The sequence below is a fragment of the Leopardus geoffroyi genome, chromosome A2 (assembly GCF_018350155.1).
Source record: "Leopardus geoffroyi isolate Oge1 chromosome A2, O.geoffroyi_Oge1_pat1.0, whole genome shotgun sequence".
NCBI lineage: Eukaryota > Metazoa > Chordata > Mammalia > Carnivora > Felidae > Leopardus > Leopardus geoffroyi.
The window spans coordinates 85,055,537-85,072,470 of NC_059331.1; positions in this window are offsets into that span (position 1 = coordinate 85,055,537).

The following is a 16,934-nucleotide window of genomic DNA, read 5'->3' on the forward strand; positions in this document are numbered from 1 at the left end:
TATTCTTAGACTATAGGTAATGGATGGGGTAAATCACTATGGAATCTTTTTTCGTATTTAACTTTTCTACTTATTTGTTGAACGTCTGTAAGATGTGGATAATGTTCAAGATACTGTCTCTTTTTTTTTCTTCCATAAATATTTCAAGGGTTCTATATAGTCTCTAAACCAGGTGTTTCGTCTTAATGAGCCAAACTGAATGTTAGCCTTCCAGGACAGTCACAGAAGCCATACTTGCTTAGGCCTGAATTAGTGAAAACTCTGAATGACACATATTTGAGATTTTCTTAAACATACGGATAAGAACAATAGTAGGGGAAGTGGATGTATCTTACCATTCTTAATGTTTTTCGTAGCTCTATGAGCCTACGAAGCAGGTTTCAGGGGGAGGGTTGAGGGTAAGAAGGAAGAAGTACTGGGTCAGCCGCAGGAAGAAAAAAACCAGAACTTTATACCATGAACGCTGAGTGCTGTGTTCAGGGTTGAGGGTTCATGGAACGTAGAATGCATCCATAGCGATAGTCACACCACTTTGAAAGGCATGCAGGCAGTAACTGTAAAATTCAAGAGACCGTAGGCCCTAAGTTGTTCCTTTAGAGAACAACAAATGTTTATCACAAACCAAACTTTCAGTTCCTCTTCTACATTGCCAGAAGGCAATAGAAAAGTTTGAGTACAAGCCAAGTCTTGAAGTATAATAGGTTAGGGCAATATGAACCAGTCTCCCTGTAGTTTGATTTTGTTCATGCCATTTTGTAAGCTTCTTGTTTGGGAATTAAAAAATTCATGCAAGCTCAACTCCTTGGATTTGGACAGCAAATTTTGGACAGACTCCGGGAGTAGGTGGTGTTAAGGTACAATTCTGTCTGATTTTTAAAATTCATAATATTGTCAGTATACCTATACAACACATACTAGTTGAACATTCACCATGTAAAGAATTAATTTAGCAGCTGGGGATATGGTAATGAAAAAAACAGAAAAAAGATCCCTGTTCCCTTTAGCACAATTCTAGTTGACAGTTATAGACAATAAACAATGTAAATAGAGTATAGCAGACATTGAAGGCCTACAGAACGGGAGGGAATAGAGGGAAGAGGGATATTATATTATTAGATATATATTCTAATATATACTATATATTTATATATATAACATATATTTATATGTAATAATTTATATATTATATATTTTATATATAATACATATTATATATTTATATATAATATATTACATATTATATATATTTATATATAATACATATAATTAATACATATTATATATTAGAAGGTAGAAATTTTTGAAACTGTGTCCACAGGCTTTATTCAGAAGCTTTCATTTGAATAAAGACTAGAAAGAATTGAGATTGGGGAACAAATATCTAAAGGAAGCTTTTTTGAGCAAGGAATAACCACTAAAGAATCTGGGGTTGAGAGCATGACAGCGGGGAGGGCAATGTGACTGCAAGGGAGGAAGTAGGAGGAAGGGTTAGAGAGGATTAGTGGTTGGGGGCAGTCATATCCTTTAAGTTACTGTAAGGACTTGTAAACTTGGAGAGTTTACTAAGCTACACAAATTACAACCTAAAGTTTGAAGACCTGAACTGTCCAATATAGTAGCCTCCTGCTAAATTTGAGGATTTAAATTGAAATTAAATTTAAAAAAAAATAATTTCTTGAATACCCACATTTCAAGTGTTGAATAGCGTTAGGTGGCTATTGGGCAACCCAGACCTAGAACATTTCCATTTCTGTAGAAAGTTCTTCATTAATGCTATTCTAGATTAGTCATACTGTTTATTTCTTGTATTAAAATTTTTTTTGAATGTTTATTTTGAGTGAGAGAGACAGAGAGACAGAGCATGAGCGACGGAGGGGCAGAGAGAGAGGGAGACACAGAACCTGAAGCAGGCTCCAGGCTTTGAGCTGTCAGCACAGAGGCTGACGTGGGGCTCGAACTCACAAACCGGAGATCATGACCTGAACCGAAGTCAGACGCTCAACCACTGAGCCACCCAGGCACCCTTGTTTATTTCTTTAAAAAAAAAAGAAAAAAAAAAAAAAAGGATGCCCTTAAAGAATATGGCTGACCATTTGCTAGGCTTTTGAGATAAAAATGTAAAGAAGAATTGGGATTTTCCTTATGAATCTTTCCGTCTCTTAAGGAGAGCAAGATAAGTAATAGAACTATTACTACAGCCTTTTCAGGGTACAGGTTTCAAAGGAAAGAGTTGTCAGTTTTCCTGGGGAAGTGGTGTTCCCCCTGAAAGTGAGTTAGCAGTCACACAATGGATCAGGATGTTTCAGGTGAATAGGTATATAGAGACTGTTTTACTTATTAACTACCATGGTAAACCTGTATCTGTCGTACCTCATGTAATATTTACAGTAATTTTGGAGAGCACCATTGATACCCTACCTTACAGATAAAGAATATAGAAATTCAGAAGTGAAACAAGTTGCCATGATCACCTAGCATTTTGATATGTGAAAAATTAAATTAATCATGGGCAGAAAAAAATTATTCTTAAAAATATGCTAATTGAAAATATGGTTAGATAACCAGGATTTAGACTCTGGGTGTTTGGCTTTAAAAGTTGTGCTTTTACTTCCTATGCTATATTAGTATTCCTCAAAAAGGTTTTATACAATGCTAAAGAGGGTGGAGGGGGGGAATAAATTAGAATATGTAATCAATATGAACATGTATGCCCTCAACAAATTATATAAAGCAACTGACAAAATTACCATATATATATACATATGTATACATATATATGTATATATATATATATATACATATGTATACATATATATGTATATATATATATATATACACATACTAATAATTAATGTTGAAGATATCAACATAAACTTCTTAGAAAGTGATAGGTATAATAAACCAATATTTATGTAGAGATACTGGGGATCTATCCAATTAAAAGTTTAAGTGATTAGAAAATTATGTAACTTATTTATAATATCTTGTCAAAATCTGAGAGACAAAGCTAAAATAGCAATTAGAAGGAACTTTTTAGTTTAAAATATTTTTAATAAACAAAACACCAAGAATTCTATGAACAAGTAAACTAAGCATTCAACATGAACTAGAAAAAGTTTGAATATAGAAATAAGGAAATTAAAAATAATTAAAAAACAATATAAAAATAAAAATATTTATTTAGTAAACACAAAGATAAAGATGCAGAGCAGCAACCAAAAATAGAGAATAAAACAAAACCAAAAACTAAGCTTTGAAAAGGTTTGAGTTAATGCTGGGGAAGTTGGGGAAGAGTGAATCCGGATCTCTGTTGAACCCAGTCGTCAGTGAACCCCCAGGTTTCCAAGTTCCACTTTTCCTGCCATTTCCTCACCTCCTTCTTTTGCACGTATGTTTCTAAAGTATGAGAAATTCCCTGTAATTTTACACCTCTGCAAATGTTCATAGAAAAGGCAGCAGAGCCCATGGGATTGACTTGGCTCCCAATATTTACACCTGTTTCACCTCTTCCCACTCCTCCCTTCTTCCTGCTTTCCTTTTTAAAAAGCTGCCTATATTTGTGTTTTATGTTTTCATCATTTATGGTGGGCAACTTCCTTGAACATGGGGCACTCTTTAGCGCTACAGAAATATTTAGAGCAATGAGTAAAATACGTTTTTGTTAACACTTCAAGCAGAGATTATAAATAATGCTTTTAACGGGGAGGTGGGGGGAGGCTATCTTAAGCTTCACTGCCTTCATTAAGGTGCATGCACTTGAGTGAGTTAAGCTTAACCAGTTTTATGACACAGCTTGGAGGCAGAATTTGCAAGCAGATTTCTAACTTTAGTAAAGCTGGGTTTGCAGGATAGTGTCTTCTAACTATGGACTGCTTGAAATAGGCACACACTGATATTTCTTAAAGATAGAAATCCTACCCTTATATAAGACGTAATCATTCTTACCTCTGGAGACTAGGGGAAAAAATCCACCCACCAAACTGGAGATAAATCTAGGCTGAAACTTATGTGTATGTTTTGATTATAACAGAATCTTTCAAGTATTTCTTAGTCAATATGAGTAAAGAGGCCATGCTTCTCCAACTGATCTGATACGCAGCCCCAGCCTGTGGTTTCACGAATTCATTGTGTAGCACAATCATTTCTAGAACACAGTACTCTGTTTTCCCCTGGATGTGCTCTTATTTTCTAGGAATGAGGGAACTATGGGAAGTGCTTCTTTGTCACTAATGAAGTTCTGAAAACACCTAGAATACTAATGAGCAGGGATAATGCTGGGAAAATCAAAAGGAATCTGCTTTCACAACTGTTAGGGTTCTTACTCATCTTCTTCCCCTATCAGCATTTCCTCACAGCTAAACTTAAGAGTATTTCCCCCTACCCTAACCCCCTGCTTACGCTGAGAGCCTGGGGAACCCAAGCCTGCCCGTAGTCCTTAGTAACTACAACTAATAAAGGAAGTGTGTCTATAGCCTTGGCTCTAACATCTATCTAGGAATTGGAATGAAGTAGTGATGCCATGGCCAATTGATAACTGCTGGGCTCCCTTTCATTCTTGGTTCCATCTAGTTCCCTGAACTTAGCTAACACAGAGATCATCAGTAGGATTTGGCCAGGGTCATCCCAGTCTCTTTCCCTGAGTGGGATCAAATGCATGTATCTCTTTTTTCATTCATTTGCTAATTCAACAAATAGATATTGAACACTTATTTTCTAGGCAATCTTCTATGCCTCTGAGAGAGACCAAAAGATTCAATAAATTTCCTGCTTATCATACATCTTTGTGGGGGACAAAGAAATAGATATAGGGATGCCTGGGTGGCTCAGTGAGCTAAGCGACTGAACTTGTCTCAGGTCATGATCTCACAGTTTGTGAGTTTGAGCCCCGTGTTGAGTTTTGTGCTGACAGCTCAGAGCCCAGAGGCTGCTTTGGATTTTGTGTCTCACTCTCTCTCTGCCTCTCCTGCTTGCTTGCGCGCGCTCTCTCTCTCTCTCTCCCTCTCTCGCTGTCAAAAATAAACATGGAAAAAAATTAAAAAAAAACATAATACAAGTTCTGGTGTAGATACGTGCTATGAAGAAAAATGAAATAAAGGTAAATGTATAGAATGGTTACGGGAGCCAGGCTAAGAGCTGGAAATTATGTTAAATGAGGTGGTCAAGAAAGGCTTCTCCTAAGAAATCAAGCCACATCTCCATCTGTGGAAAAAAACTTTCTGGGCTGAGGGACCAGCAAGACCCAGGCTCTAAGACCAATGCAAATGCTCATGGGAGGAAACGTCCAACGTGGTTAGAGCACATTGAGTGAGATGAGTTACAGAATAGTGGGAGTGGGCAAGGGCCATATTATGCAGGATCCTTATAGACTATGAGGTAGAGTTCAGATTCTGTTGTCATCGTGATGGTAAATTGTTGGATGGTTTTGAGCCAGGATGTGGCAGGATCTTACCTATATTCTAAAGGATATTTCTACTCTGTGGACAATAAACTATAGCAGGACAAGACAGTAGTTATGTAAAAGGCAGTTGTGGTGGTCACAATTGAGAGAAATATTGGTGTCTCAATCAAAGTGATAAATGATCAAGTTGCAATATGCTCATGAAAGAGCCAGTACCACAAATTCTTGATTCTGTTCCTTACTCATAGGACTTAACTCCATGGGGCAATTTATGGAGATACTCGGATTTGAACATTCTTGTTGCCCTTGCCAATGTCAACTTTTCAGTCACTTTAACCTTTGCCTACAGACATCCCCCAATTTTTCCTAGTGACATGTGGTTTACATTTAGCCTTGGACGTTACTTTTTAGGCTTGGACTTCTTGATTATTTGTTACCAAATTTGCAGCCTCTTAGTTCCCAAACTACAACTTGCCAATGCTTTTCACCTATGAGGGGTCTCCTCTTGGTCCCTACTTATCTTACATTCCTACTGGCCCTGAGTTTCAGATGTCACAGTGGCTTCCCAATGATCCAACAGAAGTCATGAACATCATAGTAAAATTTTGACCTGTGTAAATACTGTAAAATAGTGACTAAATAGAAAAGATAAAACTAAGTTGCTGTATTTGATTCTGCTCAAAAAGAACTAAATGGAAATTCAAGAACTAAAAAATTAAAATTTCAAGAACAGAAAAAATCAGTGTCTGAAATTAAGACACCAATGCGTGAGTTTAATAGCACATCTGACACAACTGAAAAGAAAATAAGTAAATTGGAATATAACCTGAAGTTCTATCTCTAAGCTTCAATTTCCTGATAAGGGAACAGATTTCTTTGAGAATGTTGTGATAATTAGAAAAATACTCAAATTTGCATCCTCAAACAAAGTTAAACAAGTCTGCCTCAATTTTTTTTTAAAGATTATTTATATTTGAGAGATAGAGCAAGCATGCATGCACAAGCAGAGTAGGGGCAGAGCAGACAGGGAGAGAGAATCCCAAATAGACTCCATGCTGTCAGCACAGAGCCTGACATGGGGCTTGATCTTGTGAACTGTGGGATCATGACTTGAGCTGATATCAAAAGTCAGACACTTAACCAACTGAGCCACCCAGGGACTCCTTGATTTTTTTTTTTCTTTTTAAGAAGTCAATTTCCTAATCCTTTGGGAATTATTTGCTAACGAAATGAGTCTTAATTTTCTTTTATACAGATAATTTTGTCCATATATACAATTATAATATTATTTCTAAATTAGTGACATGAATTATTGTTTTAAATGTCTCTGAATCCTTCCAGTTTTCCTCCTCACCATTGTCACTACCACTTTTTAGGTCCTTTCATTTCTCACATAAATCACTGCTATGAAATTCTCTCTTCCTTTCTTTTAGTTTTGCCTCAATCTAAACCATTCTTCACATAGCTGACAAAATGATCTTTCTAAGCTGGAGGTCTGTTAAAACAGACCCTGCTTAGACACTTAAAACATTTTACTGGATTCTGTCCAATTGATCCATAACCTCATTCCGGTTCCCCTTTCCTCCCTGTCTGTCCTCCCTGTCTGTCCTCCCTGTCTGTCCTCCCTGTCTGTCCTCCCTGTCTGTCCTCCCTGTTGTTACTGTGATAAGCCCTCATTTCCTCCAGTGCTAGCCCTACTTTTCTAGTTAACTTACCTTTCTACTATCAATCCCTGATCTGATGAATTTCTTGGTCAGGTACGGTTGGTGAATGGGAAGTGGAGATCCATATTTGAGGGATCAGAACACATTCAGAAATTGTTGGAGTATGATAAGCAGGAATGGAATCCCCAGTATGGCTGTTGTAGGTCTAGGGAGCAACTATAAAATATAAAAGCACTAACCTTGTGGCCAAAAAAGAGAATGCTACTGGAAAAAAGAAGGCAAACTATGAAGTAGCTGCAATTTGAGTTCAATCATATGAAATTTCTATGTAGTACTTAACCATAAAGACCTGAATTGCAATTATTCTAGCTCACTAGACTGAACATTCTATAGTGTTAGCATTAATAAATGTTAATAGAACAAAAAGTTAATTTTGACTTGAAAGTATTCCTGCTATTCAGCATTCCAACCAACAATTATAAGTCAACAATTAGTTCACTAGTCTATTCAGTTCTTATGCAGGATGTCATTATGTCATGCAGTTTTTCAAAAATTGTGTGTGTGTTTTTTTTCTAGTCTAAAAAAGTGCCAAGTTCTCTTGTTGGAAGAGCAATTAGAGTAGATGCATTCCACATACCTTGGTAACAGATGTTATCTCACACTGTGCAAATTCCTTGAATCATTCAAGGTAAACATGGTGTCCAGGAAAGTAAAGTATTTCAGCCAAACTTCTGTCCAAGAACCAGCTGTTTATACAGTTAGAAAAAAGATGCCATTCAGAGTCTCTTATTTTAGCTATAGGATTTTGCAGCATGCTTTATAATGCTACAAATATTTACTTTCAGAGCTGCGAAAAGATTGCAAATTTTGCTCGGCGTTTTGTATTTCTCTTTGCCTTTCTTTGATAAAGAATGAACGTTATTAGAATGGAAATAAAGTAAATCTTGCTAGACTTGTAGGCTTAGGAAAACTGTAAAGCCACCCCTATAATGGAAAGAAAAAGTCCTTCTCTGCCCCCCACCTTGGGAAGCCATCTAGGAGAACTTGCTTAAAGATGTCTCTTCCATTCTGATTTCCCAGCTCAGATCACTTTTACCTACTCTGGGGAAGAGAATGGAGACTAAGAGTTGATTATATGTCATTTTGCTCTAAACTGTGGGTTCTGTTACTCTAAAGAAATACATTTAAAAAAAATTTAAGCAAAAGGAAGGGAACAGAAATAGAATAATGTAGAAACAAGTGACAGCCATCTGTTAAATTTCACCAACTGCTGGTGATATTGGTTTCTTGTGTCATTCTGACTCAAAAGAGCATTTTAAAATTTAATATAACTATTATAAATGTCTTAAAATACGTCATTTGGGCCACATGACTTAAGAAAAAATGACTTTGCAGGATATATGCCAAGGGTAAATGTTAGACTTGCCTGCATAGGAAGGGATTCTGGCAGACAAAATATGTAATTTATTAAGCATTTTATAAATATTAAAGCCATTTCCTCACTAAAAATTTACTTCTGTTATAGTTTAGATTGACTAAGGGAATACTTTTAAAAAGAAACACCTTTGGGGTGCCTGGGTGGCTCAGTCAGTTGGGCGTCCGACTTCGGCTCAGGCCATGATCTCCCCGTCTGTGGGTTGGAGCCCTGTGTCGGGCTCTGTGCTGACGGCTCAGAGCCTGGAGCCTGCTTTGTATTCTGTGTCCCCCTCTCTGTCTCTGTCTCTGTACCTCTCCCACTCATGCTCTGTCTCTATCTCAAAAATAAAATTAAAAAAAAATACAAAGAAATTTTAATTATGATTAACTTGATATTTGTATAAAAATACTTTCCCTGGGACTAGAAAGGAGCTTGTTTCTCTCTAGCTTACCCCAAAATTTCTAGGGAGCTAAAGAGAACATCCGTTAAGTGCTTGCTTTTGTTAGGTTTATGTATAACTATCCATCAAACCTTGGTTTAGCTTTAGTCATAGAATAAGCTAGCTCAGAGAAGTCTCTGGGAGACATATACGCCTATGCATGCCTGTCCAGGGTCCATTCTATTTTATTAGGCCTCAAGTGTAAAACAACTTTTTTCATTTAGTTCTTTTGCATCACGTGAAAGGAATATCTGACCATTTTTATCCACAGAACAATCATTTAATGTGGTTCCTAAGGCCCTAGTGAATTTTCTCATTATTCTGAGATGCTATGGGAAATCTTTTTGTTTTGTTTTGTTTTCAATGTTCATTTTTGAGAGAGACAGAGACAGAGTGTGAGTGGGGGAGGGGCAGAGAGAGAGAGGAAGACATGAAATACAAAGCAGGGCCCAGGCTCTGAGCTTCAGTACAGAGCCCAACACGGGGCTCAGACTCCTAAACCATGATATCATTACCTGAGCTGAAGTCGGATGCTTAACTGACTGAACCACCCAGGCACCCCTCTGCCAAGAGATTTCTGTGTCGTTCCAATAGCTGTGTACCGTTCATATCAATTGGTAGAAATTACTTCTGGTGGGACAGGACAGGAACAGATGGAAATTAATTTCCATTTCTGCATTGTAAGCATAATGGTCTTGTCCTCAACTCTGTAAATCCTACAAATTGGTAGAAAAGGACATGTTGTTGAGAGAGAAATGTCAAAAGGCTATAAGGATATGTGTCTATGGCTTCCACTGGGCTCTGCCTTAGAAGCTGTTTATTCTCAATTCAAATCATAAGACAGGATAATTAATTTTCCCAGTTAACTGGGAAAAAGAAATTAGAAAAAAACCAGAAAACCAATTTTGCTCATCAAGCCATCTACCCAGGAGGGATATAAAAAAACATATTTTTTTTAATGATGTTTTTATTACTTTGGTAAACTTGTCTCAGTGGAACTTTCTCCATTTTATGCTTCATCTCACTTACATCCATGTCTTCTAGGTAATGCTATATGAATGATGCCTCTCTTTTTTGTCTCTCTCTTTGCTTCTCTCCTATAGTTTCTTTTTTGGATCTTATCCTTACTGGATATATCTGTTACCTTGATATTGGACTCTGGTTTCTTCAGGCAGTAATTTTTAGTGCTCACCATTATATGGCACAGAACTAGACTCTATTTCCCAGCTTCTCAGTCCTAGATGTGGCTACTTTGACTAGCTCACCCCAATGAATGAGGTACAAGTTTTCTGTATCACTTCCACAGCAAAATTGTTAAAATAGATGTGAAATTTTCCATAATTTTGCATCTGTGACCTCTTCTGAGTGTTGGTAAGGAACATCAAAGTTGGAAGAAGTCTTAATCCTTGAATGACTGTTACAGACCACCATGTTCCTCCCATAACCTAGAAAAAAAAAAGTGTAACATAGACAGAATTTAAGCCACTGGAGACTGGGAGAATGTATATTTGTAATAGGAACTAACCTTCCTAACACACTCTTAAATATCTCTCCTCCATGGATATCCACCCTACCTGGTCTGCTTCTATCTCCCCAACCATTTCCTTTTTCTCTGCCTTTTATGGAGCCCACTTTCTCTTTGTGCCTCTTTCACATTGGTCTTACCCAGAGATCCGACTTCAACACTTTATTCTTTTCACTTAGCATATTCTTTTGCGAGACTACAGCCCTCTCAAGTTTGAACCTTTCCTTGTATAATCTCAAATTTCTGTCCTTATACTGAACCTTTGCTGTCAGCTTCAGACTGGTACATGCAAGTTGTTTCTAGAAAGTTCTAAATAGATATGCCTTAACTCCTCAAAGATAGACTAAAATCAAACCCATCCTCTTACTCTTCAGATTAGCCTGTTCTTTTCTGCTCTCTAACTTGGTGAATGTTATCACTACCTACCAACTTAATGAAGGCAGAAATTTGGGATTTGTCTCAAACTTCTTACTTCTACCACAGTTCCACATAAGAAAACTAAAGTTTCTGCTAATTTTACCTCAATACACTTTTTTGAATCAAAATGGGTCTTTCCATTCCAGCTACTGTTGTCCTATATATGACCCTCATAATCTCTAATTTGGACCATTACAATAACAGTAACTGGTTTCCCTCCTTCTATCATAGATTCATCTGCTGCAAACCTTACTTCCAACAGAAGAGAAACTAAGTCGGTAAATACTAAGGTGAGGAAGATAATACAGTGAACATATTTAGATTTTAAGGGGCAATTGTGAGCCTTCTAGCTACAATATATTCATCTCTCTTCCCCTGAGGGGGTAAAAAAAAATAGGATTCAAGCAAGTGAGAGCGTTACTATCCAGATAATTACACTAAAAATCTTGGTGGTAGTTCGAGTTTTTTATTCATTTAAGTCTGATGTACATATAACAAAACTCACCAATTAAGGATTACAATTTCATGAGTTAGGATTAAAATTTCAGTCCTATCACCACCATCACAGTCATGACTCCAAACATTCCTCTCAGTCCAAGGACTTCCCTTGAATCCTTTTGCCTTCAGTCCCCTTAATCTGCCCCCTGAACTCTGGCAGACACTGATTTTTTTCTTCCTGTCAATCATAATAGTTTTGCCCTTCTTGAATTCATAAAATGGATTCATAGAGTATATATTCTCTTAGATATGATTTCTCTTATTTAGCATAATGCTTTAGAGAATTACCAATGTGTGTATTGGTATTCCATTCTTCAGCTTTGAGTAATTTTTCTTCGAATGGGAGATATAAAATATGTTCTATCATTCCAGTGGATGGATATTTAGGTTGTCCAGGTTGGCACTATTTTAAATATAGCTGCTATGAATATTTGAGTACTTGACTTTCTGAGGAACATAGGTTTTCATTTCGGGTGACTGATAATCTAGAAGAGGAAGTTGTGGTTGTATGGTAAATACATGGTTAAATTTATAAGGAAATGACAAATTGTTTTATGCTCTCCCCACAATGTGTGAAAGTTTAGATTGCTCAACATCCTTACCAACACTAGCTCTTATCTTCTGACTTTTTAATTATAGACATTTTGGTGGCCATTGCATCTCATTGTGATTTTAATTTGAATTTGCTTAGTGACTAAGGATATTGGACATTTTCAGTATGCTTATTTGTCATTTAAAAAAAATATTGGGTGACTATGTGCTCTGTGCACTCAAACCATAAGACCCCACCTTCAGAGGAATTCTTCCTTTGTCTTCAAGCATATCCTGTGTTAGCAGCTTAGAGTTTTTATCAGCCTGTTTTCTGCCTGTAAAATTTTTGAGAGTCCAACAGTCTTCCCTCATATTTCTCTTCTCTCTCTTTCTAGAACCTTGGGCCCAGAGTATCCACCACCCACAGGGAGTTGTTCATAACTTTGAAACCCAATGGATTTTGCCCAGGTTGAATTTTGGAGGAACTGAGAGTCAGAGAATTGCTCTGTGAATAGGAACATGAATACATATGATTATAGGGTTAACACTCTTTTCCTTTCATCATACAGTACTTTTTTGGTATGATGGGTTATGTAGTATGCTTCTTAAAAAATAAAAAGGAAATGTACTAATTTATCAGGGGAGTAAGATATTTTGTGGCTAATATCTCTAAAAGGAAATTATTCTTTTATGAAGAATATTGAATAACAATAAGATACTTGACAATGATTTTACATAAGATACAGAACATTACTCCATTTCTGATAATTTCAACTTTAACAACTTTCAGCTTTAATAAATGATGACATTAAAATATGCTTAATGAAGATCTTTAAGTAGGTAGTTAAACAGATGAGTCTGAATGTGGCTTTTGGGTTAAACCCATACAAGACAAAAATAGGAAATCTAAAGGAGTAGATGTATAATGCCCATTTAAGAATGACCAAGAGTGGCACCTGGGTTAAGTAAGCATCTGATTCTTGATTTCAGCTCAGGTCATGATCTCATGGTTCTTGATATCAAGCCCCATGTCAGGCTCTGTGCTTAGCAGAGATTGTCTTTCTCTCTCTGCCTCCCTCTCTCTCAAAATAAGTAAACAAACTTAAAAGAAAAAATTACCAAGAAGTTTTTGAAGAGTGAATAAAATTATACCTGATTAATTTGCAATGGCATTAAACAATTTCCAGTAGTCTAGCATATCTTTCAGGTACTGGTAGTCTATGTTTTTATATTTTTATATTTTTATTTTTCCGGGTTACTCCATTTTATGAGTATCTCCATTTTCATTGTCTTTTTGTTTTTTTTTTCCATTGCTATGTTTCAACCTCAGCTATGCACCTTACACCTTAAAACATGGTCAGTTTTATATCCAAGCACTAAACTCAACTCTCCAATGTAAATTCTCTTGAGAGATACTTAAGAAATTATCAGTTTAAAAAAAATTATTAGTTGTGCTAATTCCAAGTTGTCATTTGCGTGAAGAGCATGAGGTAAACTTTACACCAAAAGAATGTGTTGGTATTGGAGTTAAATAGCAGCAACAAGAACAACAGCTAAAACTCCCAGGTATTTATTTCCATATTAGTCAAGTTTATAATCTATCCTTTGATCAAGTCCTTTGCTTAGGAACTAGTTCTTACTGAATCTTAAGTGTCTTAGATAATCAACAAGATGGTATTAATGCTGGCTTTTGGCTATCCTTTTACTGACCGTCAATTTACTGTAGGTTGATTTTTTGGGGGGAATTATTAGAAAACTTTTCTGTCTTTATAATTCTGAAAACTGTCTGCTGATGGTCAGCTTATAACTATTATGAAAATAATAGCAACATGTATGTGGTTACAAATGTATTATTTAAGTGACCATGAATTCGCTATTAGAAACCCTTGTCACTAGGCTTTTATATGGAGTCTAAATTTCAGGCTATAATACCACTATTCTTACCAATTGTAGCATTGACTTGGCATTTACCATGTTAACTGTTACCTCATTAGATTCCCAAGGCCATAAGCAAAACGTTTGCATAGCTACTAAGAGAATTAGGCTTTCATCAGATACCAAAGCCCACGGCCTTAACCATTATTAACACCAACACTCCTATGTGGTTCTGATGCTCTAAGCAGAACTCCTCATTGAACCAATGGGTAATTATATGCTGACCATGTGTCAGTTGCTGTGAATGCCACTAAGGATACAAAAGTCCCTGCCTTCGGAATATTCAATGTAAACACAATCAATCGGGGAATGTCTCAATAAAATGTGTTTTGAGAAGGGGCATGGGGGTGGCTCACTTGGTTAAGTTTCCGAATTTGGCTCAGGTCATGATCTCATGGTTTCTGAGTTCGAGCCCCATGTCGGGCTCTGTGCTGACAGCTCAGAGTGTGGATTCTGTGTCTCCTCTTTTGCCACGGCTTCCCCCCACCCCTCTACCCCAAATAAACATTAAAAAAAAGTGTTCTGAGAAAAATACTGACTTTTAAATGTTGGCAATTGTAGTTATTGAGTGTCATTTACATTAAAAAAGAGTTCTTGCTAGGTCTCAATGCTGTGAAGAAAGAAAAAAGGAAAGAAAGACAAATCTTGACAAGTTGGTAGGTGTGTTTAGAAAGGGTTTTGGGGGCACCTGTATGGTTTAGTTGGTTAAGCGTCTGACTTCAGTTCAGATCATGATCTTGCTTGCAGTTCTTGAGTTTGAGCCCTGCCTAGGGCTCTGTGCTGACAGTTGAGAGCCTGGAACCTGCTTCAGATTCTGTGTCTCCCTCTCTCTGTCCCTCCCCCACTCACTCTGTCTCTCAAAAAAGAATAAATGTTAATATTTTTTTTTTAATAAGGGTTTTGTCTTCTCTTAAGAAAACTGTTTAAGAGAGGGTAGGGAAACCTTTTTTCCACTTCCATTATCTAAACAATACATTGCAACTATAAATTTATAGCTTATTATAAAACTATAAATGTTTATAATTTACATTTTAAACATAAAGAATGGTCTCAAATATGTAGAAAATAAGTGCTAAATTGAAATTGCAGATTATATTCAATGTCATAGCTTCATTTGAAAATCATGCTAATAAAATTTTCTTTTCCTATTCTTTCATGTCCTCTATCCAATTTGCCTTTTTGCTTATTTTTTTTTAAATTTTGTTTAATGTTTATTTTTGACAGAGACAGACAGAGCATGGGTGGGGGAGGGGCAGAGAGAGAGGGAGACAGAATCGAAAGCAGGCTGCAGGCTGCTGCCAGCACAGAGCCCAATGTGGGGCTCAAACTCAATGAACGTGAGATCATGACCTGAGGCCAAGTACAACGCTCAACTGACTGAGCCACCCAGGCGCCCTGCTTATTTTTTTTTTTTAATAGCCAGTTTGATGTTTTAATGATATCTAGATGTCTTAGATGATAGTTCTTTGGAAGCAGAACGTGTGATGGGGATTTAGTGAATGTGATTTATTTGGAAAGTGATCTCAGGCCCACAGGAGAGAGAGAAGCAGGAAAAAGCAAAGGAAGAAGGCTGAGCAAGGATGGGTTTGCAACTGGAGCCTTGACTGTGAAGGTGGGGGAATCTCAGAAACACAAATTACACCATAGTTATATTCTTGAGGCAAGGGGAAACACTTTGTTACCCTGTGCCAGTCAAACTTGGGAGGGCAGTTTACCCAGCAAGTCAAAACTATGAGGCATTAACAGCCAATTCCCAAAGCAGGTGGGATATGGGTTCACCAGCAGGCCAGAGGGCACCTACACTGTTCAGGATGTGTGTACATTGTAGAGCTCACACAGTCTATAAAGTTGTGCTAAATACCAGTTGAATTTCTTTGAATTCACATTTCCTATCCCCTAGGGTCATTCAGAGTGAAGTGATTGCTAATGACTCAGTCTAGGATTACCTAGAGGCTGAGTAACTAGTGAGCCAGGAAAGCTACTTTGTTGAAAGATGCAGGTCAGTTTTTGCCTGATTGGTCAGTGAGTTTTTGGAATTACACCCAGTGCCTTAATTTTCTAGCCCTTTAGTGTAAACTTATTAAGAAAATGCTGCATATATGATTACAATAATAAAATCTATATAAATTCTATTTTTACATAATTTGTTTATTCCTAATGGTGTGGTTTGTAGTGTGGACTTACCAGGAAGTGTGAGTAATCCCCCAGCTTTCCAACTGGAAAAGATTGTTTCAATGGGATGTTCAGACTCTTGTGTCATTTTCTATATCTTTAAAGCAAGAATGAGGACTAGTATGTGGCATGCTTTATTAAGATAGATTGCTTACACAATCTTTTAACTCGATTCAATAAATGTGAATTGAATCAAATCTCTCGGGTTGGGATGAAGAATGCTAAATTTTACAACATGATTCTTTCAGATAAAACACATGTCCTGCATTCTTGATTATATTGCTGTATTTTGTAAAAGGATTTTTTTCTTATTAAGGCATTTTTGCTTGAGGAAACTCAAAAAGCAGTTTTTTTTTTCTTGTTGCTATTGTTCCCTATTTGCCTTTCTATAGTTACGTTTACACTGACAATTGAAATAATAGAGTCCGATTCTGGAACAACTGGCTGAATGTTAAATGCAGTGTGTCTCTGCCACCCTTGCCTATATTGAAGGAGTATCAGTATTTTTTTTTTTTTGAAATAGTACGTCACTTTGGGTTTTATCCTATGATTATCTAAATTGGGGTCTAAGTTTAGCTGAGACAATGACAGCCGTAACAACCCACAGTTGAGTAAAGCCAAGGAGAACTTTAAAAGAAAAGTCACAGATGAAAGAGATCCAAGCTTGCCTCACATGTATACACTTACATGATTTTGTTTACCAGCTACATTTTAGAGGAAAATGAGGGTATTTTATCCAGAATAGAATACATGATTAAAATTCAGAAGGAGAATATGGAAGTAAAAAGAATAAGAAAGACTATGGAAGCCAAGTAAGAATCCTAGTATACAAAATATATTTGAAAAATATTTAAATTACTAAGTAGTTGGCTTCCATTCCTAGCAAAGGTAGTCTTTAATAAATTCACATGACTAATAACAAGTGAAGTTTCATTTTG